General features: G+C 39.5%; 2 long non-coding RNA genes across 7 annotated transcripts in view; one reads left to right on the top strand and one right to left on the bottom strand.

Moving 5' to 3' along the window:
* Positions 1 to 3,314: 3,314 nt before the first annotated feature.
* LOC147820727 (uncharacterized) lies at positions 3,315 to 27,495 on the bottom strand. 6 transcript variants are annotated; one of them, XR_015448326.1, is made up of 5 exons: positions 27,029 to 27,495; positions 26,800 to 26,910; positions 24,999 to 25,709; positions 24,485 to 24,551; positions 3,315 to 3,484 (listed from the first exon to the last, which is right to left on the bottom strand). It is a non-coding gene; the product is annotated as an uncharacterized LOC147820727 (long non-coding RNA). The 6 variants fall into 6 exon arrangements; XR_015448324.1 differs by having other exon boundaries at positions 25,675 to 25,709; positions 27,029 to 27,476; XR_015448325.1 differs by lacking the exon at positions 3,315 to 3,484 and adding an exon at positions 4,564 to 4,696.
* LOC147820725 (uncharacterized) overlaps positions 5,630 to 27,611 on the top strand; it is a 139,685-nt gene continuing 117,703 nt past the window's right edge. The window contains exon 1 of the long non-coding RNA XR_015448327.1: positions 5,630 to 5,774. This is a non-coding gene — a long non-coding RNA (uncharacterized LOC147820725). The remainder of the gene's footprint in view (positions 5,775 to 27,611) is intronic.

Here is a 27,611-nt window from a genome sequence, read left to right as displayed (position 1 = left end):
AATGCACTGTTTCCTCTTTCACTGCAGCATAAATCTTAACACCTTCCAGATGGCATTTTTGTCTGTTCATGACTTCTATTTCTATCTCAAGAAGACCCTATGGAGCTGGTATTGTAGAAAATAGTTTATTTTATTAGCTTATGAGTTAGGCAGCTAGCTAGGGAAAGGGCCTAAAACAGTTATGAGCCATATTGATGGGAATTAAAATAAGAATAGACAGTGAACTAGGACTTTGGACCAAGAATGAGGTGCAGCCACTCCTTAAGTTCCTGAATTCTGATGAAATTATAATGCAAATTAACCAGTGTTTTTCTAAGATCCCAGTTTCCTGTAAACCCTACATGTTGTACACCCTCAAAAGCCTGAGTTCCAATTGGTCATTTTAAATCCACAGGGCCACTCATGATAGGTGGCCACTAAACAATTGAGCAATTCCTGTGCACTGCTTATGTTTAACTAACTCTAGATAGAGTAGCCATGTGAGCACCCAGTGGGGACCTCCCCAGGAAATCCAGGAGCTATTTTTCTTATTATTTTTTTTGGTACAGGGGATCGAACTCAGCACCTTGTGCTTGCAAGGCAGGTGGTGGAACCACTGAGCTAAATCCCCGGCCCTCTTCTTATTAGTTTTAATAAAACTCCCCTAACTTCCTCTTTTGCTTTGTGACTTCATTCTTCAATGTTTGTGAGACCATGAGCTCAGTGCATGTGGTAAAAGCACATCAAGAGCTGGTAACTCTAAATGTTACTGGCCCCTAAAAGGACCCTTGTGGTGAGAGAGGAGACACAGCTTCCTGCTTCAGTATGTGGAGCTAGCAGCACTAAAGGCTGCTGGTAGGAACACAGCCAGGAGATGGACCTATTAACAGTGAAGAAGGGCAGTAGTGGAGAATGATTCAGTGCAAAGGACAATTAATTTCTGGCAGCTGTCATCTCCGGCCTAGAGTTCTTCATTCTTACCAGTAAGAGACAGTAGCTGCTGGCAAGCAAAATCCACCCGTCAACATGAAAAGAGCTGTTCTTTGTCAGCTAATGATTCCTGTATGAATTGAGGATGGAACTTCAGCTACTGATACCATCTTGGAAGCCACTCTTTGGACCCTCACCTTCAGAGGGCCCTGAAGCAGAGAGCAAACACTGCTAATGGTTGTCACTAAGCTCACAAACCAGTCCACTTCTGGTACTTTCTTACATGTGGCTGACAACACTACCTGGGGATACTGTCTCAGCTCACTGATTAGGAGACCCTCCATTTTCCTGTCTCATGTTTCTTGAGTACTGTAGTTACCTGGTGAATCAGTTTGACCCAGGGAACAGACAGTCAGAAACATACTGAGAATTCTAGTAGTAGGAAACTAGGTTGCCATGTGGAACACCACAGAAGGCATTTACCTTTGAAACTGATTACTCAGAAAACTGCCATGCTGGTATTGTGGATTAAACAGTTGTGTGTGATTTTAGGGTTGAGTCGTGTTTACAGAATGACAAACCCAAGTTCGGTAGTGAAATAAGAAAATGTGTGTGTCTGCATAAAAAACAAATTCCTATCTTCTCATGCACTCACAGGAAAGTTGAGACACTATTGTTGGTAACTGCTACCTTTTATTCAATAAGTCCAAACTGTATGTACTTGTAACATGTGATGACATTTATCATTGAGAATTTGTACATGATGTATCTTGGTTCTTATTTTTTTCCCCATTCCCCTGCCCTCCCTTCAACTCCTCCACCTTCCCTATTTAAAAGGCTTTGTTTCCATTGTTTTTATTTTCTCATATTTTTTCCTTTCCCTTCTTTCCTTTCCCCTACCCCTCCCACTTCCCCTTCCCCTTCCTCTTCGGACCTCTATTCCCTATTTCACATTAGCAACCACTGTGAAAATCAGTATATAGATACCTCAAAGAGGTCCCATCTGACCCAGCTATTCCCCTGCTGGGCATCTTCCCAAAAGAATTAAAAGAATCATATCACAGCGATATATGTGCACCCATGTTTATAGCGGCACTGTTTGGAATAGCTAAAGCTTGGAAACAGCCCAATTGCCCATCAACTGGAGACTGGATAAAGAAAATGTGTTTTAATATACATTTTTTTTCAATTTGACTGACTGTGAGGTGAGTTCAGGACGTAGACTTATCAGTACTCTGTGCCCTGCCCTACACTGCCATCTGTTGTCACCTACCTTGTTTGAGCACTGTGAAATCCAGTCATCAAAAATATCACTAAGAATCACATAATAATCACATAACAATGTTAAAAGTTTGCAGTTTTGTGGGGCCTCATGACCAGCTGCATATAGTCCACTACATGCATCATAGGTTGGACAGGCCTGCTTTTGATAGAAGACTTTTATCAGAACTTCTATAATATTAATTTGCCGGGGTCTAGCAATTTCTTCATTTTTCCATTGAAGTACTTGTAGATTCCTGCCTAATATTTTGGTTACATCAATCTGTATACTAAATTTTCAAGGGTTTCAAAAGATTCCATGGTATCAATGCATAATAATTGACATAAGTATTTTCCAACTTGTGTAATTTGGTATATTTCCAGGTTTTCTAGGGATACCACTGTCTCAGCTCACTAGTTAGATCCTGCATTTTGCTATCTCATGCTTGTTGCATTTTGTACTTACCTGGTGAATCAGTTTACTGACATTACTAGCCAATACTGTAATGTAAGAAATGACTCTTGATTCTGGCGTGAGATAAAAAAATATAAAAATTTCCTTTTTGTCTGCAGGATACAATTATCAAAAGAACATTTGACATATTTGTCAAGCAAAGATGTGCTCAACTCCCTCCTCCTCAGTGACCCCTCCCTCTATCTGATGCTGAGCCACTTTTTCAGTCTGGTTCCTTTCTCAGACCTACTCCCCCATATGAGGAGACCTTATTCCCCTGCTCCTGGAGCTGTGAGAGTTGAGCTGCAAGAGGCCAGCCCCTGGACTCTTGGCCAACCTCCTCATGTGTGCTTCACTTTCCAGACTAAGGACGATGAACTGAATGCAGTGTGTTTTCTCATTAGTCCTGGGCTACAGTCACAGAGACTGATGAATACCTGCCCATTACCACTTCCCTAGAGGCTACCATTGGTACCCATTGCCACCCTATGAAATAGCTCTCACCCTCTCCCACCATTCCTCACAGACTTCCGGCCAAGTCTGTTTCCAGCCGTAGTGAGCCTGAAATAAACACACTGTGCAAATAACAGAAACAGCACAACGCAAGAATCTTTAGAAAAAGCAGTGTCATATATATCTTTAAAACTGATGTTAATTTAGTGCCTTCTCTTCTGGAGTGGACTTAACTCAAGCTGTGAGTGCTGCTAATCAGCGTGGTTTGAGCAGGATGATGTGTAAAACAGCAGCACCAGAGATGTTTCCCCATCACTTTCCACATAAAGAAATTTCTGACAAGAGTTGTAACAATGGCCTTCGTGTCAATATTTATCAGCAAATGGATAATTAGGGTAGTCTTCAATGCTATAATTAGAAAAAAACTTGTAATATGCTCTTTATGAGTCCACTTCTACCACTTCTACGATGGTAAAGTAGTAATATCTGTGCATATTCTAAAACTGTGGAAGTTAACCATTTTTTGTGACTGCTTTAAAATCTACCATTTGTTTTCTGTGAACATACTTTAATAGAAAAATTTTAAATCCTAACAAAATTTTTCAAATTTTATTTTCTGACTATAGCTGAACAAAAAGAACACACAGAGTCAAATATTTATTATATTCCTCTATATTATTAAAAGCAGCAAAAGCAAAGAAATTCTTTCTGATTTTGAATTCTCACTGAAAACAGAAAATGAATATGTAATGCTTACAAGTCCAAATAATGATCAACAAATATTTTAGGGTGTACAATTTACTGTTAGCATTTTCGCTTCTCTTTTTCTTATTCATTTTTTATTTACCTATGACACATCACAATTACCATATTTGGTTAGATTCAGTAATGTAAAGAAGGTCATTTATGATACAGACTTTCACCTTCAGGGATCTTACCATACAATTTGTAGACTTCTACACTAAAAACAACACAAGATATAAAGTTATAGAAATCATTGTTTGATTGATTGCCACTCTATGTCACTTTAATACATGTTCCCACCTTATCCTTCATTGTTCTTTATACTATTAGGAGTATTAACAATGATAACAATGCATCTGCTGATTGTTGAGAACATACAATTGTCGATTGTCTAATTCTCTTTCAAACATTATAACATGTGTTTCTATTAGGAGTTAAAATTCTTGCAGGTTGAGGGGATATATATTCCTTGTTTCCCCTCATTTATAATGTATATCCAATATCAGTATAGCCATAGAGCATGAAGGAATAGTAAAGCTATTTTGATGATTGTAAATTTTTTTCAGCAGTGCAGCTTTTCAGAAACATACTACATTGGTTTTTGATCTCTCTTCTAACATCTGCTTTATACCTGCATTGTGTATCTTAGACACTGGAAACCAAATATTCCATTGACCACCACAAGAGCAGCTTTCTGAGTGATAAACACAGTGTTCTGAGCAAACACACACTGATAAAGATGGGTGAAACTTAAAACTAAAATAAAATGAGGCAAGATATGCTTCAAAATTACAACTCAACGGGAAGATATCACAAGTTTCTGTTCAAGCTGTCTATGGCTTTCATGTCCTCAGGAGTCACCTGGAATTCGAACACCTATCACACAAGAAGAGTTTTCAGTGTATCTTGATTGCATGTTTGCAACTGTTGAAAGTTCAAGTGAATAGTATCAGATGGTGCAGAGGCAATACTTAGAATATCTGAGAAATGTCCAAAATTCATTAAAGACATCTAGTGAAGCACTCAAATGGGCAAGGAATATTTGAAAAAAAAATTAAATAGAAGTTTCTTATTGTTTAAAGAGACATAAAGGAATTTATTATGCAGAAATTTACAAGTGTACATTCAAAGAAAAAGTGCAAGCCTGCAACAGAGAGAGGCACATCATTTCCTCAAACTAAGAACATTTGTATTTCTTTTAAGAGAGTTGAAACTGCATGGGAAGCTCTGATTTGGGTCTTGGTTTATGGGAAAAGGATGGTCCACCCACAGAAAGATAATGGCCCATTCTTAGGTAAAAGAATGTTTTATAGGTGAAAAGAAGAATGTTTTATAGATGAAAAAGTAGTCTATTCACAGGTGAAGGTCTCTGCAGTCAAAAGAAAATTGCACAGGCTTACTTTGAATTAGGAGAAGACAAAACAAACAAACAAACAACAAAAACTTTGGCATATGTCCTGAAGTTGCAGTTTTTATTTTTAAAATTGTGAAGTTCTTTATCTACTTTCTATGGATACCTGTCTTCATTTGTTCTATCCTACCTCATTTTCCCCTCAGAGTCTTTGATCCTTTATTGGTAAGAGAGAGGAACCTGGGTGAGGTGGAGCACACCTGTAATCCCAGGACTCAGGAGGCTGAAGCAGGAGGATCACTGCAAATTCAAGGGCATCCTGGCTAAGTAGTGAGTTCAAGGCCAGCCTTAACTACATGGTGAGACCTTGTTTTAGAATACCAAAGAGGAAAGAAGGAGGTAAGGAAAGAAAGAGAGAAGCAGAGAAAGGGAGGAAGGAAGGGAGGGAAGCAGAAGTGCTGAATTCCACTTTGTTGTTGCTGCTTCAGGCTGAGGATGGGTGTAGATCTTGCCCAGCCAAGGATCAAAAATTTCACCCTGGCTGATCTAAAGGAGACAAAGGAAGATGGCGAATCATCATCTTTTGATAGTCTAGAAAAGAAGGTAAGAATATTTTGAAACTACAAAATGCTACAGTCAAAACTTCTGTAGAGAAGCAGACAAGGAAAATAGTCAACAGATTTTGAAAAACTTGCAAGATATGAGAATGTATTTGTAAAGGGTAAATCTAACAAGGATTTGACACCCCTAATAGTTAAGGGGCTCCAAAGGGTGAACACCACATAAATAACCCAAATAAAAATGGTCTAAAATACTAAGCAGATGCTTCTCCTTTGTATGTAAGACATACAAATGGACAACAATTGCATGAAAAAGGCTCACTTTCACCTATTATCATAGCAATCCAAATAACCACAGTGAGCTGTCCTTTCACTCCAATTAGAATGGCTATTTTTAAAGTTCAATAAATAATAAATTTGGGGGAGTATGTGGAAAAAGGGAACTCTATATAATGCTGGTAGAAATGTAAATTCCTATGGCCATTGTGGAAAAAGAATGGAGAGTCTAAAAATATAACTGTCATATCCAAACAAGAAGAAATCTTTGTACCAAAAAGATACTTGCACCTTCAGGTTTTTTTTTGCAACATTCTCAACTATAGCCAAATGTGGAATCAAGCTGATGATCTTCAGCGCATGAATAAATTTTAAAAATGCACCTTACCCTCCTGCCGCGCCTGGTCCAGAGGAAGGGGCTTCCCGGCCACCAGCCCTCCCACTGCTCCCAGCCCACAGGAAAGGGCTTTTGGGTCACCATCCCTACCACTGCTCCTGGCCCCTGTCCCACCTCACCCAGCTCAGAGGAGGTAATCTGTTCAGGCACTAACAGCCCCCCACCCCAGTCGAAATGAGAAAACACATAAATAAGTCTCAAAACCAGACTTCTAGATCACCTACAGCAACCCCAAAGGGAAGTGAGATGGAACACTCTGATACTCCAACACCTGGACCCACTGAACTGGCAACAAAAGGGGATCTGGAAAAAATGAAATCAGAAATAATTTCTCAGATAACAGGAGAAATTGTGCTCCTAGTGCAAGACATGATTAATAAATCTAGAGAGGAGCTCAGGAACATGATGGAATCCCAACATAAGAAACAAATGGAATCCATAAAACAGATGCAAATAGATTTCCAGGACATGAAAAACTCCATTGAAAGTCTACACAGCAGAATGAGCCAATGTGAGGACAGAATTTCAGTTATAGAAGATAAGATTGCAATTAGTGACCAGGAAAAGAAGAATTGCTTCAAAATTAAAAGGGAACATGAGAAATCAATCCAGCAGCTGCTAGATGATGCAAAGAAGAATAACATAAGACTGATTCGGCTCAATGAAGAAATAGGAGAGTGTGGAGATGACATAAAAAAATCTCTTAACAGAAATAATGGCAGAAAACTTCCTAAGCAGGGGAAAAGAGCTTGACATACAGATAAGTGAGGCATATAGGACTCCAAATAGCCTTGATCAAAAAAAATCTACACATAGGCATATAATTGTTAAGATTCCAGAAACACAACAGAAGAACAAAGTTCTCCAAGCATTCAGAGAAAAGAAACAAATCACATACAAAGGAAAGCACATCAGAATCACAGCAGACTTCCCAACACAAACTATCAAGGCAAGAAGAGCTTGGAGTGACATATTCCAAGCCCTAAAAGAAAAGAGCCTCCAACCCAGATTGATATACCCTGCAAAACTATCTTTCAGAATGGATGGAGAAATAAGATACTTTCATGACAAAGAGCACCTTAGGAACTTCGTGAATACCAAACCAGCACTCCAAAGAATTTTACACAATAGCCTAGGAACAGACATTGAGGATCACAACCCCAGGAAGAAAAGCAGAATGAACCCATCTGGCACGACAAGAAATTAAATGTAAAGGGGGAGAACCCAACCAAAAGAAAAAGTCATGGCAATGACAAGTCAATACGTTTCAGTTATAACCATCAATGTTAATGGTCTCAATTCACCAATCAAAAGAAATAGACTGGCAGAATGGGTCAAGAAGCAAAATCCAACAATATGCTGCATATAAGAAACACACTTCATTCAAAAGGAAACTCATAGACTGAAAGTTAAAGGGTGGAAAATAATACTCCATGTGAAAGGAACCCAAAAAAAATCAGGAGTAGCTATCCTCTTGGCAGATCAAGTAGATTTCAAACCAACACTGATTAAGACAGATGAAGAAAGACACTACATCCTTGAAAGGGAAGAATCCAAGAGGAAGAGATGACAATCATAAATATTTGTGCACCAAAACTAGTGTGCCCAACTATATAAAACAAATACTAACGGACATGAAAAGTCATATATGCACTAATACAATTGTAGTGGGGGACCTCAACACCCCACTGTCACAAATAGATAGATCAACTAGACTAAAAATAAGTACTGAAATACAAGAACCCAATCAAACTCTTGAACAAATGAACTTAATAGATGTTTACAGAGTCTTCCACCCCATGAAATCAGAATACACATTCTGCTCAGCTGCACATGGGTCGTTCTCCAAAATAGACCACATACTCACACATAGAACATGTTTAAGTAAGTGCAAAGGAATTGAAGTTATCCCCTGTATATTATCAGACCATAGTGTGATGAAATTGGACATCCATAGCAAAAGAAACTCAAAAAATTTCATAAACGCATGGAAATTGAGCAACACACTTCTGAATAGCCAAAGGGTCACAGAGGAAATTAAAGAAGAAATCAGAGAGCTCCTTCAATTAAATGACAATGACAATAAAACATATCGGAATCTAAGTCATTTCAATTTCAATGCTATCTATCACCCTAACCCTAACCCTGACCTTAACCCTACACTAGCCCTAAATTTTTTTCAGGTACCTCTATTTCAGCACAATCCATGACAATTATGAAAAGAGGAACCCTAAACCTAAAAATCATACCCACATTCCAAACGTCAGGTACATGAATTGGAACCCTAAACCTAAACCTAATCCTAAACCTAACCCTAACCCGAAGCAGCAGGACCAAATTCCAATACCCAGGTAAGTGAAATTTGACATTATCATTAAAACTCACCATAAACTTATGCTAATATTAACTGTCCAATCCAAACATGAAGACACAGGCATTTCAATTTCAATGCTAACTATCACCCTAACCCTAACCCTGACCCTAACTGTACCATAACCGTAAGTCATTTTCAGGTACTTCTATTTCAGGACTACACTCGACACTCATGAAAAGAAGAATGTTAACTGTAAAAATCATACCCACGCTCCAAAGGTCAGGTACATGATTTGGAACCCTAAACCTCAACCTAAACCTAACCCTAAGCCTAATGCTAAGCAGCAGGACCAAACTGCAATACAGATATACTTGAAATTCAACATTGTCCCTAAACCTCACCGTGAACTTATGCTAATACTAACTTTGGAAGCCACACTTGAAGACACAGGCATTTCAATTTCAATGTTACCTATCAGCCTAACCCTAACCCTGCCCTAACCATAAGTAAATTTCAGGTACCTATATTTCAGCACTATACATGACACGAAAACAAGAACCCTAACCCTAAAAAGCGTACCCACAGTCCAAACGTCTGGTACATGAATTGGAACCCTAAACCTCAACCTAATCCTAATCCTAAACAAAACCCCAAGCAGCAGGACCAAATTCCAATACACATGTACTTGAAATTTGAAATTATCCCTAACCCTCACCATGAACGTATGCTAATATTAACTTTCCAACCCCCACTTGAAGACACAGCATTTAAATTTCAATGATATCTATCACCTAACCCTAACCCTAACCCTAACCCTAACTATTCCCTAACCCTTAGTCATTTTCAGGTACCTCTATTTCAGCACTATCCATGACACTTAAGAAAAGAACCTTAACCCTAAAAATCATACACACACTCCAAACCTCAGGTACATGAATTGGAACCCTAAATTTCAATCTAATCCTAACCATAACCCTAATCCTAACCCTAAACTGCAGGACCAAATTCCAATACCCAGGTTCTTGATATAAGATATTATCCCTAACCCTCACAATGAACTTACACTAATACTAAATTTCCAAGCCACACTTGAAGACACAGGCATTTCAATTTCAATGTTATCTATCACCATAAGACTAACACTAAACCTAACCCCAACCCTACCTTAACCCTAAGTCATTTTCAGGTACCTCTATTTCACCACTATCCATGACACTTACGAAAAGAACCCTAACCCTAAAAATCATACCCACAATCCAAACATCAGATACATGAATTGGAACCCAAAACTTCAACCTAATCCTAACCCTAACCCTAAAACTAAGCAGCAAGCACAAATTCCAATAGTCAGGTACTTGAAATTCGACATTATCCCTAAACCTCACCATGAATGTGCGCTAATACTAACTTTTCAAGCCAAACTTGAAGACACAGGCATTTCAATTTTAATGCTATCATCCTAACCCAAACCCTAACCCTAACCCTATGCTAAACCTAAGTCATTTTAAGGTACCTCTATTTCAGCACAATCCATGACAGTTATGAAAAGAAGAACCCTAAACCTAAAAAGCATACCCACACTCCAAACATCAGGTTCATGAACTGGAACCCTAAACCTAAACCTAAACCTAATCCTAACCTTAACAATAACTCGATGCAGCAGGACCAAATTCCACTACCTAGGTACTTGAAATTCAACATTACCCCTAACCCTCACCATGAGCTTATGCTAATACTTTCCATCCCACACTTGCAGACACAGGCATTACAATTTCAATGCTATCTATCACCCTAACCCTAAGCCTAACCCTAACCCTGCCACTAAGCCTAACCCTAACCCTGCCCTGAACCTAACTCATTTACAGGTACATCTATTTCAGGACAATCCATGACACTTATGAAAAGAAGAACCCTAACCCTAAAAATCATACCAACACTCCAAATGTCAGGTACGTGAATTGGAACCATAAACCTCAACCTAATCCTAACCCTAACCCTACACCTAAGCAGCAGGACCAAATTCCAATACCCAGGTACTTGAAATTCGACATTATCCATAACCCTCACCGTGAAATTATGCTAATACTAAATTTCCAACCCACACTTGAAGAAAAAAGCATTTCAATTTTGATGCTATCAACCTAACCCTATCCCTAAACCTAACCCTTCCCTAACCCTAAGTCACTGTCAGGTACCTCTTTTTCAAAACTATCCATGACACTTACGAAAAGAAGAACCCTAACCCTAAAAATCATACCCACACTCCAAATGTCAGGTATATGAAGAGGAACCCTAAACCTCAACCTAATCCTAACCCTAACCCTAACCCTAAGAAGCAGGACCAAATTCCAGTGCACATGAACTTGAAATTTGATATTATCCCTAACCATCACCATAAAATTACGCTAATACTGACTTTCCAACCCACACTTGAAGACACAGGCATTTCCATTTCAATGCTATCACCCTAACCCTAACCCTAACCCTAAGCCTACCCATACCCTAAGTCATTTTCAGGTACCTCTATATCAGCACTATCCATGACACTTACGAAAAGAAGAAACCAAACCTAAAAATAATACCCACACTCCAAACGTCTGGTACATGAATTGGAACTCTAAACCTCAACCTAATCCTAAACCTAACCCTAACCCTAAACAGCAGGACCAAATTCCAATACCCTGACACTTGAAATTCTACATTATCCCTAACCCTCACCATGAACTTAAGATAGTAGTAACATTCAAAGCCACACTTGAAGACACAGGCATTTCAATTTCAATGCTATCTAGCACCTTAACCCTAACCCTAACCCTAACACTATCCTAACCCAAAGTCATTTTCATGTACCTCTATTTCAGCACTATCCATGACACTTAAGAAAAGAAGAACCCTAACCCTAAAAATCATACCCACACTCCAAACATCAGGTACATGAATTGGAACCCTAAACCTCAACCTAATCCTAACCGTAAACCTAACCCTAATCAGCAGGACCACATTCCAATACCAAGTTCCTTGAAATTCCATATTATCCCTAAACCTGATCACAAACTTACGCTAATACTAACTTTCCAACCCACACTGGAAGACACAGGCTTTTCAATTTCAATGCTATCTATCACCCTAACCATAACCCTAACCCTGCCCTAACCCTAGGTCATTTTCATTTACCTCTATTTCAGCACAATCCACGACACTTACGAAAAGAGGAACTATAATCCTAAAAATCATACCCTCACTCGAAACGTCATGTACATGAATTGGAACAATAAATCTCAACTCAACCCTAATCCTAACCCTAACCCTAACCCTAAGCAACAGGACCAAATTCCAATACAGAGGTACTTGAAATGTGACATTATCCCTAACCCTCACAATGAACTTACATTAATACTAACTTTCCAACCCACAATTGAAGACACAGGCATTTTAATTTCACTACTATCTGTAACCCTAACCCTAACCCTAACCCTAACTATACACTAACCCTAAGTCATTTTCAGGTACCTCTATTTCAGCACTATCCATGACACTTATGAAAAGAAGAACCCTAACCCTAAAAATCATACCCACACTCCAAACCCCAGGTACATGAATTGGAACCCTAAACTTCAATCTAATCCTAACCCTAACCGTAACCCTAAGCAGCAGGACCAAATTCCAATACCCAGGTTTTTGATATAAGATATTATCTCTAACCCTCACCATGAACTAACACTAATACTAACTATTCAAGACACGCTTGAAGACACAGGCATTTCAATTACAATGCTATCACCCTAATCCTAACCCTAACCCTAACCCTACTCTAACCCTAAGTTATTTTCAGGTACCTCTATTGCAGCACAATTCATGACAGCTACCAAAAGAAGAACCCTAAACCTAAAAATCATACCTACACTACAAACGTCAGGTACATGAATTGGAACCCTAAAACTAATCCTAACCCTAACCTTAACTCGAAGCAGCAGGACCAAATTCCAATACCCAGGTACTTCAAATTCGACGTTATCCCTAACCCTCACCATGAATTTATGCTAATACTAACTTTCCAACCAACACTTGAAAACACAGGCATTTCAATTTCAAAGCAATCAATCACCCTAACCCTAATCCTACCATAACACTAAGTCATTTTCAGGTACCTCTATTTCCGGACTATACATGACACTTACGAAAAGAAGAACCCTAACCCTAAAAATCATACCCACACTCCAAATGCCAGGCAAATGAATTGGAACCCTAAACATAAACCTAATACTCACCCTAACCCTAAGCAGAAGGACGAAATTCCAATACACAGGTACTTGAAATTCTGCATTATCCCTAACGCTCACCATGAACTTACACTAATACTAACTTTCCAACCCACACTTAAATACACAGGAAGTTCAATATCAATGCAATCTATCACCGAAAACCTAAACCTAACACTAGATAGAATGTTAACCCTAACACTACCCAACAGAGACACACAGCAATGTTCAGGATTATGAAAGAAAACACTATATTTTACCTAACAAATATCCTTACTCTAACAATCCTACTCACACGACAATAAACCAGGTACTTGATCCACGTGCCATCCCTAAATATAAGTTGAATTGTGACACAAACTCTAATGCCCAGAAGTCATTTTCAGGTAACTCTATTTCTGTACCATCCATGACACTTACCAAAAGAAGGCCTCAAAACCTAAAAATCATACCCACACCAAAAACGTTAGACACATGAATTGGAGCTCTAAAACTAATTCTAATCCTAACCCAAACCCTAAGGAGCAGGATGAAATTCCAATACCCCGGGTACATCAAAGTCTACATTATCCCTAACCCTCACCATGAACTTATGCTAATACTGATATCCAACCCACACTGCAAGACACAGTCATTTATATGCGAATGGTGTTTGTGATCCTAAACCTAAGCCTAACCCTAGCTACAACGTTAACCCTAACACTACCCATCATAGACACACTGCAATGTTGAAGAACATGTAACAAAACACTATATTTTAATTTAGAATAATAACTCTAACAATACTACTAAGACTACAATAACCAGGAACTTGATCCAAGAGCCATCACTAAGTATCAGATGAATTGTGACACCAACCATAATGCCCAGAAGTCATTTTCAGATACCTCTATTTCTACACTATTCATGACACTTACCAAAAGAAGAAACTTAACCCTAAAAATGATACCCAAAATCCGTATGTCAGGTACATGAATTGGAATCCTAAACCTAAAACTATTCCTAACCCTAACCCTAAGCAGGAAGACCAAATTCCAATACTCAGGGACTTGAAATTCTACATTATCCTTAACCCTCACCATGAACTTATGCTAATACTAACTTTCCAACATACACTTGAAGACACAGGCATTTCAGTTTCAAAGCTATCTATCACGCCAAACAAATTAACACTAGATAGAACTTGAACCCAACACTACAAATCATAGCCACACTTCATTGTTCAGGATCATGTAACAAAACATTATACTTTACCTAACACTAATCCTAACTATAACAATCCTACTCACACTCCAATAAGAGGTACTGGACCCACGTGACATCCGAACCCTAAACAGAATTGTGACACAAACCGTAATGCCCAGAAGTCATTTTGAGGTGCCTGTATTTCAGCACTATCCGTGACATTTACCAAAAGAAAAACCCTAACCATAAACATCATAATAAAACTCCAAACATCAGGAACATGAATTGGAACCTTAAACTGGAACATAATCCTAAACCTAACCCTACAGAGCAGGACCAAATTCCAAAAGCCAGGTATTTGAAATTCTACATTATCCTTAACCCTCACCATGTACTTACATAATATCAACATTCTAACACACACTTGAAGACACAGGCATTTCACTTTCAATGCTATCTATCACTTGAATCTACCCCTAACCCAAGGAAGAAAGTTAACCCAAACAGTACACATCATAGAAACACTTGAATGTTCAGGCACATGTAACAAAACACTATAATTTACCACAAAACTAATCCTAGCTCTAAAATCCTACTCACACTAAAAGAACCAGGTGCTTCATCAGCATGCCATCCATAACTGTAAGCTGAATTGTGACACAATCCGTATTGCCCAGAAGTCATTTTCAGGTACCTCTATTTCTACACTATCCATGACACCTACCAAAAGAAGACCACTAACCCTAAAAATGATACCAAAAGCCCATATGTCAGGTATATTAATTGGAACCCTAAACCTAAAACTAATCCTAACTCCAACCCTAAGCAGGAAGACCAAATTCCAATACTCAGGTACTTGAAAGGCAACATTTTCACTAAACCTCACAAAGAACTTACGCATTTACTAACTTTCCAACCCAAAATTGAAGACACAGGCATTTCAATTTCAGTGCTATTTATTACCCCAACCCAAACCCTAACCCTAGCTAAAACATGAACCCAAAACTACCCATCATAGCCACACTGCAATGTTCAGGAACATTTAACAAAGCACTATAACATACGTAACATTAATCCTAACTCTAACTGTACTACTCACACTCCAATAACCATGTACTTGATCCACGTGCCATCCCGAACCCTAAATTGAATTGAGACACAAACCATAAAGCCCAGAAGTCATATTCAAATACCTGTATTTCAGCACTATCCATGACACTTAACAACAGAAGAACCATAACCCTGAACATCAAACCACACTCCACACGTCAGGAACATGAATTGGAATCCTAAATCTAACACTAATCCTAACAGTAACCCTAAGCAGCAAGACCAAATTCCAATACACAGGTACTTGAAACTCTACATTATTCCTAATCCTCACCATGAACTTACAGCGAATATTAACTTTCCAACCACACTTGAAGACACAGGCATTTCAATTTCTATGTTATCTATCACCCCAAACTTAAACTTAATACTACATAGAACTTGAACCAAACACTACTAATCACAGCCACACTGCAATGTTCAGGAACATGTAACAACAAAACATTATACTTTACCTAAAACTAATTCCAACTCTAACAATCTTACTCACACTCAATACACACTCCAATCAAGGTAACTGGATTCACGTGAATCCCAAACCCTAAAGAGAATTGTGACTCAAACTGTAATGCACAGAAGTCATATTCAAGTACCTCTATTTCAGCACTATCCGTGACACTTACCAAAAGAAGAACCCTAACCCTAAACATCATACACACACTCCAAATATCAGGAACATGAATTAGAAACCTGAACCAGAACCTAATCCTAAACATAACCCTAAAGAGGAGGATCAAATTCCAATACCCATGGTACTTGAAATTCTATATTATCCCTAACCCTCCCCATGAACATACATAATACCACCCTTCAAACCGACACTTGAAAACACAGGCATTTCAATTTCAATGTAGTTTATGACCCCAAACCTAAGCCTAACCCTAGATATAAGGTTAACCCTACCACTACCCATCATAGATACACTGCAATGTTCAGGAACATGTAACAAAACACTATATTTTACCTTACAATAATCCTAACTTAACAATCCTACTAACATGACAATAACCAGGTACTTGATCCACGTGCCATCCCCAACCCTAAACCGAATTGTGACACAAACCGTAATGCCCAGAAGTCATATTCAAGTACTTCTAGTTCAGCACTATCCATGACACTTACTAAAGAAGATCCCTAACCCTAAACATCATAATACACTCCAAACATCAGCAACATGAATTCGAACCCTAAACGGGAACATAATCCTAAACCTAACCCTAAGGAGAGGACCATATTCCAATACCCAATTACTTGAAATTGTACATTATCCCTAACCCTCACCATGAACTTAAATAATATTAACTTTCTGACTCACACTTGAAGACACAGGCATTTCAATTTCAATGCTATCAATCACACCAACCCTACCCCTTACCCTAGACTGTTAAGTTTAACACTACACATTGTACACACACTGCAATGTTCAGACACATGAAACAAAACACTATATACTTTACGTAACACTAATTCTAATAATCCTACCCAAACTCCAATAACCAAGTACTTGATTCACGTGCTATCCGTACACATAAACAGAATTGTGACATAAAACATAACGCCCAGATGTGATTTTCCAGTACCTCTATTTCAGCACTATCCATGACACTTACCAAAAGAAGAACCCTAACCTTCAAAATCATACCCACACTCAAAACATCGGGTACATGAATTGGAACCCTAAAGGTAAACCAATCCTAACCCTAACCCGAAGCAGCAGGCTGAAATTCCACTACCCAGGTACTTGAAATTCTACAATATCCGAACCCTCACCATGAATGTACGCTAATACTAACTTTCTAACCCACACTTAAAAACAGGTCATTTCAATTTCAATGCTATCTAGCACCCCAACCCAAACCCTAACCCTAGCTCGAACTTGTCCCCAACACTACCCATCATAGTCCCACTGCAATGCTGAGGAACATGTAACAAAGCACTATACTTTAACTAACACTAATCTTAACTCTAACAATCGTACTGACACTCCAATAACCAGGTACTTGATCCACGTGCCATCCAGAAACGTAAACCGAATTGTGACACAAACCATTAATGCCCAGAAGTCATATTCAAGTACTTCTATTTCAGAACTATCCATGACACTTACCAAAACAAGAACCCTAACCCTAGCATCAGAACACACTCCAAAGCTCAGGAACATGAATTGGAACCCTAAACCAAAACCGAATCATAAACCTAACCCTAAGGAGCAGGACCAAATTCCAATACACAGGTACTTGAAATTCTACATTATCCCTAACCCTCACCATGAATTTAAATAATATTATCTTTCTCACACATGAAGACACGGGCATTTCAATTTCAATGCTATCAATCACCAAAACCCTATCTCTAACCCTAGCTAGACCGTTAAGCCTAACACTACATGTCATAGACACGCTGCAATGTTCAGGCACATGTAACAAAACACTATACTTTACCTAACACTAATCCTAACTCTAAAAATCCTACTCAAACTCCAATAACCAGGTACTTGATCCACATGCCATCCCTAAATGTAGGCTGAACTGTCCCACAAACTGTAATGCCCAGAAGTCATTTTCAGGAAACTCTATTTCTGCACTATCCATGACACTTACGAAAAGAAAAACCTATCCCTAAATATCATAACCACACTCCAAACGTCAGGAACATGAATTGGAACCCTAAACCGGAACCTAAACCTAAACCTAACCTTAGGGAACAGGACCAAATTCCAATACCCAGGTACTTGAAATTCTGCATTATCCCAAACCCTCACCATGTACTTACATAATACTAACTTTCTAACCCACACTTGAAGACACAGGCATTTCACTTTTAATGCTATCTATCACCCCAACCCTGCCCCTACCCCTAGCTAGAATGTTAACCCTAACACTACACATCATAGACACACTTCAATGTTCAGGAACATGTAACAAAACACTATAATTTACCAAAAACTAATCCTAGCTCTAAAAATCCTACTCACAGTACAAGAACCCCATACTTCATCCACGCGCTGTCTATAACTGAAAGCTGAATTCTGACACAAACCATAATACTCAGAAGTCATCATCAGGTACATCTATTTCTACACTATCCATGACACATACCAAAAGAAAACCACTAACTCTAAAAATGACACCCAAAGTCCATATGTCAGGTGTATGAACTGGAACCCGAAACCTAAAATTAATCCTAACCCCAACCCTAAGCAGCAAGTCCAAATTCCAATACCCAGGAACTTGAAATTCTACATTATCCCTAACCGTCACCGTGAACTTAAATAATATTAACTAACTCACAGTTGAAGACAAAGGCATTTCAATTTCAATGCTATCAATCACCCCAACCCTAACACTAGCTAGACCGTTGAGCCTAACTCTACACATCACAGACACACAGCAATGTTGACGCACATGTAACTAAACACTATACTTTACCTAACACTAATCCTAACTCTAAAAATTGTACTCAAACTCCAATAACCAGGTACTTGATCCAGGTGCCATCCCTAACAGTAAGCTGGATTGTGACACTAACTGTAATGCCCAGAATTCATTTTCAGGAAACTCGATTTCTACACTATCCACGACACTTACCAAAAGAAGACCCCTATCCAGAAAAATGATACTCAAACTCCATACGTCAGGTATACAAATTGGAATCCTAAACCTAAAATTAATCCTAACCCTATCCCTAAGCAGCAATACCAAAATCCAATACCCAGGTACTAGAAATTTTACATTTTGCTAAACTCCACCACAACTTATGCTTATACTAACTTTCCAACCCACAATTGAAGACACAGGCATTTCAATTTCATTTCAGTGCTATCTATCACCCCAACCAAACCCCAAACCTAGCTAAAACTTGAACCCAACACTATCCATCATAGCCACACTGCAATGTTCAGGAACATTTAGCAAAACGCTATACTTTACCAAACACTAATCCTAACTCTAACAATCCTATTCACACTCCAATAAACCAGGTACTGGATCTAAGGGCCATCCAGAACCCTAAACCGAATTGTGACACAAACCTTAATCTCCAGAAGTCATTTTCAGGTACCTCTAGTTCAGCACTATCCATGACACTTACCAAAAGAAGAGCCCTAAAGCTAAAAATCATACCCACACTCCAAACATCAGGTACATGAATTGGAACTGTAAACGTAAACATAATCCTAAACCTAACCCTAAGAAGCAGATGAAATTCCAATACCGAGGTACTTGAATTTCTACATTATTCCTAAACCTCACCATGAACTTAAACGCTGATACTTACTTTCCAACCAACACTATTGACAAAGACACAGCATTTCATTTTCAATGCTATCTATCAGTTCAACCCAAATCCTAACCCTAGCTAGAACGTTAACCTAACTCTACCCATTATAGACACACTGCAACATTCAGGCAAGGTAAAAAAAACACTCTACTTTACCTAACATTAATCCTAAATCTAACAATCCTACCCATACTATAATATCCAGGTTCTTGATCCACGTGCCATTTCTAACACTAAACCAAACTGCGTCACAAACCGCAATGCCCAGAAGTAATTTTCAGGTACCTCTATTTCAGCACTATCCACGACACTTAACAAAAGAAGAAAAAACCTAACCTAACCTAATAAAAAATCTTACCCACACTCGAAACATCACATACTTGCATTGCAAACCTAAACCTAAACCTAATTCTACCCTAACCTAAGCAGCTGGACCAAACTCCAATACCCATCCCAAATTCAATTCTATGCAATTCTATATTTTTGTACTAAACCAACAAATTTATGCTTATACTAACTTTCAACCCATGACTGAAGACACAGGCATTTCAATCTCAATGCTATCTATCACATCAACTCAAACCCTAACACTAGCTAGAACTTGAACCCAACAATACCCATCATAGCCACGCTGCAATGTTCAGGAACATGTAACAAAACACTATTCTTTACCTAACAGTAATCATAACTTAACAATCCTATTTACAATCTAACTCACCAATAACATGGTACTTGATCCACGTGCTATTCTGAAGCCTAAACCGAATTGTGACACAAATCGTAATGCCTAGGAGTCATTTTCATGTACCTCTATTTCAGCACTATGCATGATAATTACCAAAAGAGATCCCTAACCCTAAAAATCATACCCACACTCCAAACCTAAGGTACATGAATTGGAACTCTAAACCTAAAAGGAATCCTAATCCTAAATCTATGCAGCAAGACCACATTCCAATACCCAGGATACCACTATACAATATTGAAATTCTACATTACACCTAACCCTCACATGAACTGACACACAATACTAACTTTCAAACCCACTTTGAAGACACAGGCATTTCAATTTCAATGCTAACCTATCACCCAACAACCCAAACCCTACCCTAGCTAAAACCTGAACACAACACTACCCATGATAGCCACACTGCAATGTCCAGAAACATGTAAAAAAAACCACTATACTTACTTTATTTAACACTAAGGCTAACTCTAACAATACTACTCACACTCCAATAACCAGGTACTTTGATCCTACCATGCCATCCAAACCTAAACCGAATTGTCACACAAACCGTAATGCCCATAAGTCATTTTCAGGTTTCCTCTATTTCAGCACTATCCATAACACTTACCCAAAGAAGAACCCTATCCCTAAACATCACAGACACACTCCAAATGTCAGGAACATATATTCGAACCCTAACCGGAACCTAGGCCTAAAACATAACGGTAAAGAGCAGGACCCAATTCCCAATACCAGAGAGTACTTGAAATTCTACATTTTCCCAAATCCTCACCATGTACTTACACATTAATAACTTTCTACCCCACACTTGAAGACAGAGGCATTTCAATTTCAAGCTATCTATCACCCTGACCCTACCCCTAATCGTAGCTGGAATGTTAGGGCTAACACTACCCATCATAGACACACTGCAATGTTCAGGAACATGTAACAAAACACTATATTTTACCTAACAATGATCCTAACTCTAACAATCCTACTCATATTCCACTAACCGTTACTTGATCCACATGCCATCACGAACTCTAAACCGAATTTTGACACAAACCCTAATGCCCATAAATCATTTTTCCGGTACCTCTATTTCAGCACTATCCATGACACTTACCAAAAGAAGAACCCTAACCCTAAACATCTTAAAACACACTCCAAACGTCAGGAACATGAATTGGAACCCTAAGCTGGAACCTAACCTTAAAAATAACCCAAGGAGCAGGACCAAATTCCAATACCAAGGTACTAGAAATTCTACATTATCCGAAACCCTCACCATGTACTTACATAATACTAACTTTCGACTCCACACTTGAAGACACAGGCATTTCAATTTCAAAGCTATCTATCACCCCAACCCTACCCCTAACCCTAGCTAGAACGTTAACCCTAACATTACCCATCATAGATACACTGCAATGTTCAGGCACATGTAAGAAAACACTATAGTTTACTGAACAGTAATCCTATATCTAACAATCCTACTCACACTCCAATAACCGGTACTTGATCCATGTGATATCCCCAATCCTAAACTGAATTGTGACACAAAGCGTAATGCCCAGAAGTCATTTTCAGGTACCTCTACTTAAGCACTATCCATGACACTTACCAAAAGAAGACCCATAACCCTAAAAATCATTGCCGCACTCCAAACATCAGGTACATGAATTGGAATCCTAAACCTAAACTTAATCCTAACCCTAACCCTAAGCAGCAGGATGAAATTCCAATACTCAGGCACTTGAAATTCTACATTATCCTAACCCTCACCATGAAATAATACTAATAGTAACTTTCCTACCCACACTGCAAGACACAGACATTTCATTGTCAATGCTATTCATGACCCTAACCCTAACACTAACCTTAGCTACAACATTAACTCTGCCACTACATATCGTAGACACACTGCAATGTTCAGGAATATGTAACAATACACTATATTTTACCTAACAATAATCCTAACCCTAACAATCTTACTCACACTACAATAAGCAGGTACTTGACCCAAGTGCCTTCCCTAAATGTAAGCTGAATTGTGACACAAACCGTAATGCCCAGAAGTCATTTACAGGTAACTCTAGTTCAGCACTATCCATGACACTTAGCAAATGAAGTCCCCTAACCCTAAAAATCATTCCCTCACTCCAAACATCAGGTACATGAATTGGAACTCTAAACCTAATCCTAATCTTAACCCTAAACCTAAGCAGCAAGATGAAATTCCAATACCCATGTAATTGAAATTCTACATTATCCCTAACCCCCAGCATGTGCTTACACTGATACTAACATGCAACCCACACTGGAAGACACAGGCATTTCAATGTCAATGCTGTTTATGAGCCCAAACCTAAGCCTATCCCTAGCTACATCGCTAACCCTACAACTACCTATCATAGACACACTGCAATGTTCAGGAACATGTAAAATAACACTATATTTTACCTAACAATGATCCTAACACTAACAGTCTTACTCCCACTACAATAACCAGGTACTTCATCCACGTGTCATCCCTAACTATAGGCTGAATTGTGACACAAATCGTATTATCCAGAAGTGATTTTCAGTTAAATATATTTCTGCAATATCCATGACACTTACCAAAAGAAGACCCCTAAACCTAAAAATCATACCCACACTCCAAACTTCATGTACATGAATTGGAACCCTAAACCTGAAACTAATCCTAACTGAAACTCTAAGCAGCAGGACCACATTCCAATACCGAAGTACTTGAAATTCTACATCATCCCTAACACTCACCATGAACTTATGTGAATACTAACTTTCCATCCCACACTTGAAGACACAGACCTTTCAAATTCAATGCTATCCATTACCCCAACCCTATACCTAACACTAGCTAGACCGTTAAGCCTAACAGTACACATCATACACACACTGCAATGTTCAGGCATGTGTTACAAATCACTATACTTTACCTAACACTAATCCAAACTCTAACAATCCTACTAAAACTTCAATAACCAGGTACTTTAACCACGTGCTCTCCCTAACCCTAAACAGAATTGTGACACAAACGATAATGTCCAGAAGTCATTTTCAGGTACCTCTACTTCAGCTCTACCAGTGACACTTATGAAAAGAACTCTAACCCTAAAAATTATACCCACACTCCAAACTTCAGGTCCATGAATTGGAAACGTAAACGTTAACCTAATCCTAACCCTAACCCTAAGCAGCAGGATAAAATTCCAATACCCAGGTTCTTGAAATTCTACAATATCCCTAACCCTCACCATGAACTTACGCTAATACTAACTTTCCAACCCACACTTAAAGACACAGGCATTCCAATATCAACCCTATCTATCACCCCAAACCTAAACCTAACACTTGATAGAACCTTAACCCTAACACTATCCATCATAGACACACTGCAATGTTCAGGAATATGAAAGAAAACACTATATTTTACCTAACAATAATTCTAACTCTAACAATGCTACTTACTCTCCAATAACCAGGTACTTGATCCATGTGCCATCCCTAAATGTAAGCTGAATTGTGACAAACAGGAAAGCCCAGAAGTCATTTTCTTGTTACTCTATTTCTGCACTATGACACTTACCAAAAGATGACCCCTAACTCTAAAAATGATACCCAAACTCCATATGTCAGGTACAGGAATTGGAACCCTAAACCTAAAACTAATCCTAACCCTAACCATAAGCAGCAAGACCTAATTCCAATACTCATGTACTTGAAATTCTACATTATCCCTAACCCTCACCATGAACTTATGCTAATACTAACTTTCCAACACACACTTGAAGACACAGGCATTTCAATTTCAAAGCTAACTATCACCCCAACCCAAACCCTAACCCTAGGTAGAACTTGAACCCAACACTTCCCATCATAGTCACACTGCAATGTTCAGGAATATGTAACAAAATACCATACTTTACCTAACACTAATCTTAACTCTGTCAATCCTACTCACACTTCAATAACAATGTACTTGATTCACATGACATCCTGAACCCGAAACCGAATTGTGACACAAACCATAATGCCCAGAAGTCATTTTCAGGTACCTCTATTTCAGCCCTATCTGTGACACTTACCAAAAGATGAACCCTAACCCTAAAAATCATACCCACACTCCAAACGTCAGGTACATGAATTGCAATTGGAATTGGATGCTGATTCTCACCTGAGATTTGCAAGAAGTCTGCCCTTAGTCTTGTAGGGTTCAAAGTGGTTAGCTCTTTTGAAGGAAACTGTGTGAAAAAGTGTGGAAGAGGGCATCAGAGTAGAACTGATGAGCTTTTTGGTGCACAAGAAAACCCTTAGTGACACAGGAAACCCACCTGGATACTGGGATGATTGACCGTGAAACAGTCCTGTCCCCAGAGTCCAACCTTTCCTAAGGGACAACTAAAAACTCATGCTCACAGTTCCCAGGCCAGGGCCCCAACAGACAAAAATTCTGGGTACAGTCACACACTCAGTGCTCAACAGGTGAGCATCCATTTGAGATTTGAGCCCACCTAGGCCATGTGTCCTCATACAACCTCTAGCATGGCTGAGGACACCTTCCTTTCCGATCTGAGTACCTGCATTTCTAGGCAGGGGCAGGCAAGGTGCCAAGGGACACCTCTGTCATTTACACAAGAAAATGGACCTCAGGACACCTTGTCAGTGGCCTGAGCTAAGCCCACACCTACCTGGATGTCTGTAGGTATCCACCAGGGTAATAGTACAGCTCCCTGTGACATTGGGAGCCCAAAGAAAATCAGTTCTGGGAATGATGATTTCATCTACATCTCCTTGCACCAGCACGTCTGAACTGTTGAGATCACTGTGTGGTTTTGTGCCACCCAGCTGCTTGACGACCAGGGCCCTTCTGGAACTCCATGAACAAAGACTGGTCAGAGAATTCTTCCCTTAAAGGGAAACCTGCAGATGTTCTAAGGGTCAATGTCTATAGGCCTGGATATTTGGATATTAGCAAGAATCCCTGCCTCATCCTCTATTACTGTGAGCATGAAAAATTCATTATAGGCCAGCCAATCTACATGAAATGTGAGGCTTACTGTAGCCACAGGGAAGAGTCCATTATTTGGCCTTCATTGGCACACAGGTCAAACAGTATTTGGAAAGGCAGAAGGGTGCCCGAGTGTCCTCCTTCAATATTCATCTGAAAAAAGGTGTCTCAAGGATGAAGGTGGCAACACCTCTCAAGACCTGATTTCCCTAGCACGATACCTACAGATAAATCATGGCAACACCAGGTTAGGCAGAGGCTCCTTTGTGAGCTCTCAAAGGAACATCAATCAGATCTTGTGAACAAGGCTATGTCCATGACAGGACTTACCTCACAATCTGAACAATACAGCTTACCTATCAATCTTGTGTCAACAACCAATTCTTCATATCTGTATAAAGATAAAGAGAAGGCCAATCACACCATGCTAAAAGCACAGAATTCTGCATACACTTTGTTCCTGCAAGAACACTAGGCCTTTCCATTTGCCAGCACCACTGGCACAAAAGGCTCTCACTTTCCCCGGATAGGAGAACCAATCTGAGTGGAGCACTCTCACTCCGAGGCACTTATCTTCATCAAGTGGTCAACTGCAGAGAATTGTGTGCGTCTTCTTTGGCAGGCTGGTCCACAAAAATACCATCTGAGCAAGGACACAAAGACCCTCGATCTTCATTTCCCTGCACCCTACAACAAGCACAAACTCCTATTTACTTACCTGGCTAAGTTTGCCCTTCATTGTTTCCCTGAGCACCTGCACCCAAGCCTGGCCACCAACAGAGGGCCTAGGATCTCTTACCAAGGTCCATAGAGAGAACTTGCCTGGAGCTATGAGAGCCCTACATGCCCTTACTCATGTCCCGGAGATGTTGAATGGGGCACCCTCTCTTGGCTCACCATCAGATCTGCACATCTCACTGGACAAGGAGCCCAGAAGAAACTACTGTTTACCCACACCTGTTTATGTGTCCACCTATACCAATTCCATGTTGTCCTACATTCAAGGTCCATCACCACTACAGGCTCCTCCCTCTGCCACAGAGTAGCCAGAAAACAGTAAAGGAAGTTCCCCAATGATGCCTGCCAAACTACTCCAATCCTTACTTGAGGGAACCACCCTATGACAATTTCCTGTTGCCCCACTTGATCCCTAGTGTGACTAGTGTGAAATGCAGGATATACCTGACAGCAGGGATCCAATATCATCTAATGCTCCCACACAATAGCAAAAAGACACTGAATACACACTTGCAAAATAGAGTGGGTTACGTCAGAAGTTCACCATCAATAGTCATATCTATGCCAGAAATAGTGTCACTGATGTCGAATATGAAATCAGCTCAGAACCTTACACTACTCCAGACCTGCAGAGGATACTTGTCCAGGAAACAGGACAACACCTTATGCACACTCTCCTCATGGCCACCTGGATACAAAAGATCCCACGGTCCTCAATGAGGTACAAGGACCATGGTTCTTACCTGAGATGTCCATGAGGTTGCAGCCAGAGTCTTCTACATTTCATATTTTCTCTTGAAGGGAACTTGAGAAGACATGGAGAAGAGGGTGTCGTGTAGACTCCATAAGCATTTCTGTGCCAAGAAAAACTCTGATGACACTAGAAACCTACCTGTATACTGAGGGGATTGCCAAGGAAACATTACTGTCCCCAGAGTTAAAACTCTCCTAGGTGGACACCTTCAAACTCACCTATGCTTACTGCAACCAACCAGAACAAGGGCCAAAACCTGCACAGAAGTACATTTTCAATGCTCACTGGTTTGGTATCCATTTGACCTATCCAAGCCCAGTGTACCCTTGTAGTTAGTGGACTGGCTGAGGAGTCCCTCCATGTGACCTGAAATCCTCCAAATCAACACAGTGGACAGGAAGAATGACAGACACTTTTGTCACATGTACATGTGGAGTTCAAGCATCCTTGTTGGTGGCCAGGACACAAGTCCATACTTCCATGGAGGTGTGTAGAGATCACTGTACTTGTGTCTCACTCTTACAACAGGAGTCCTGTGAAAAACACAAGAGGGAAAACACAAGAGGGATTTAGTCCACATTGCCTCACACCAGCACAGATGAGAGCTGCAAAGGTTACTGTTTGTTTTCAGAAACTGCTGGGTTCATGACATGCATCCTTGCAGAAGTCGATAGACAACACCTGGTAAAAATTATCTCTCCCTATACAGGAATCTGAGGGAGTTCCAAGGATCAATACTGGTAGAAAGCAGGATATGAACAAGTATCCATGTATCTCGTTCAAGGATGGAGAACTGTAGGC

The sequence above is a fragment of the Heterocephalus glaber genome, unplaced genomic scaffold (assembly GCF_053883595.1).
Source record: "Heterocephalus glaber isolate CG9 unplaced genomic scaffold, H.glaber_assembly_v1.0 deba00001806, whole genome shotgun sequence".
Taxonomy (NCBI): Eukaryota; Metazoa; Chordata; class Mammalia; order Rodentia; family Bathyergidae; genus Heterocephalus; species Heterocephalus glaber.
The sequence above is the reverse complement of the archived record's forward strand: the minus strand, read 5'-3'. Positions and strand labels throughout refer to the sequence as shown.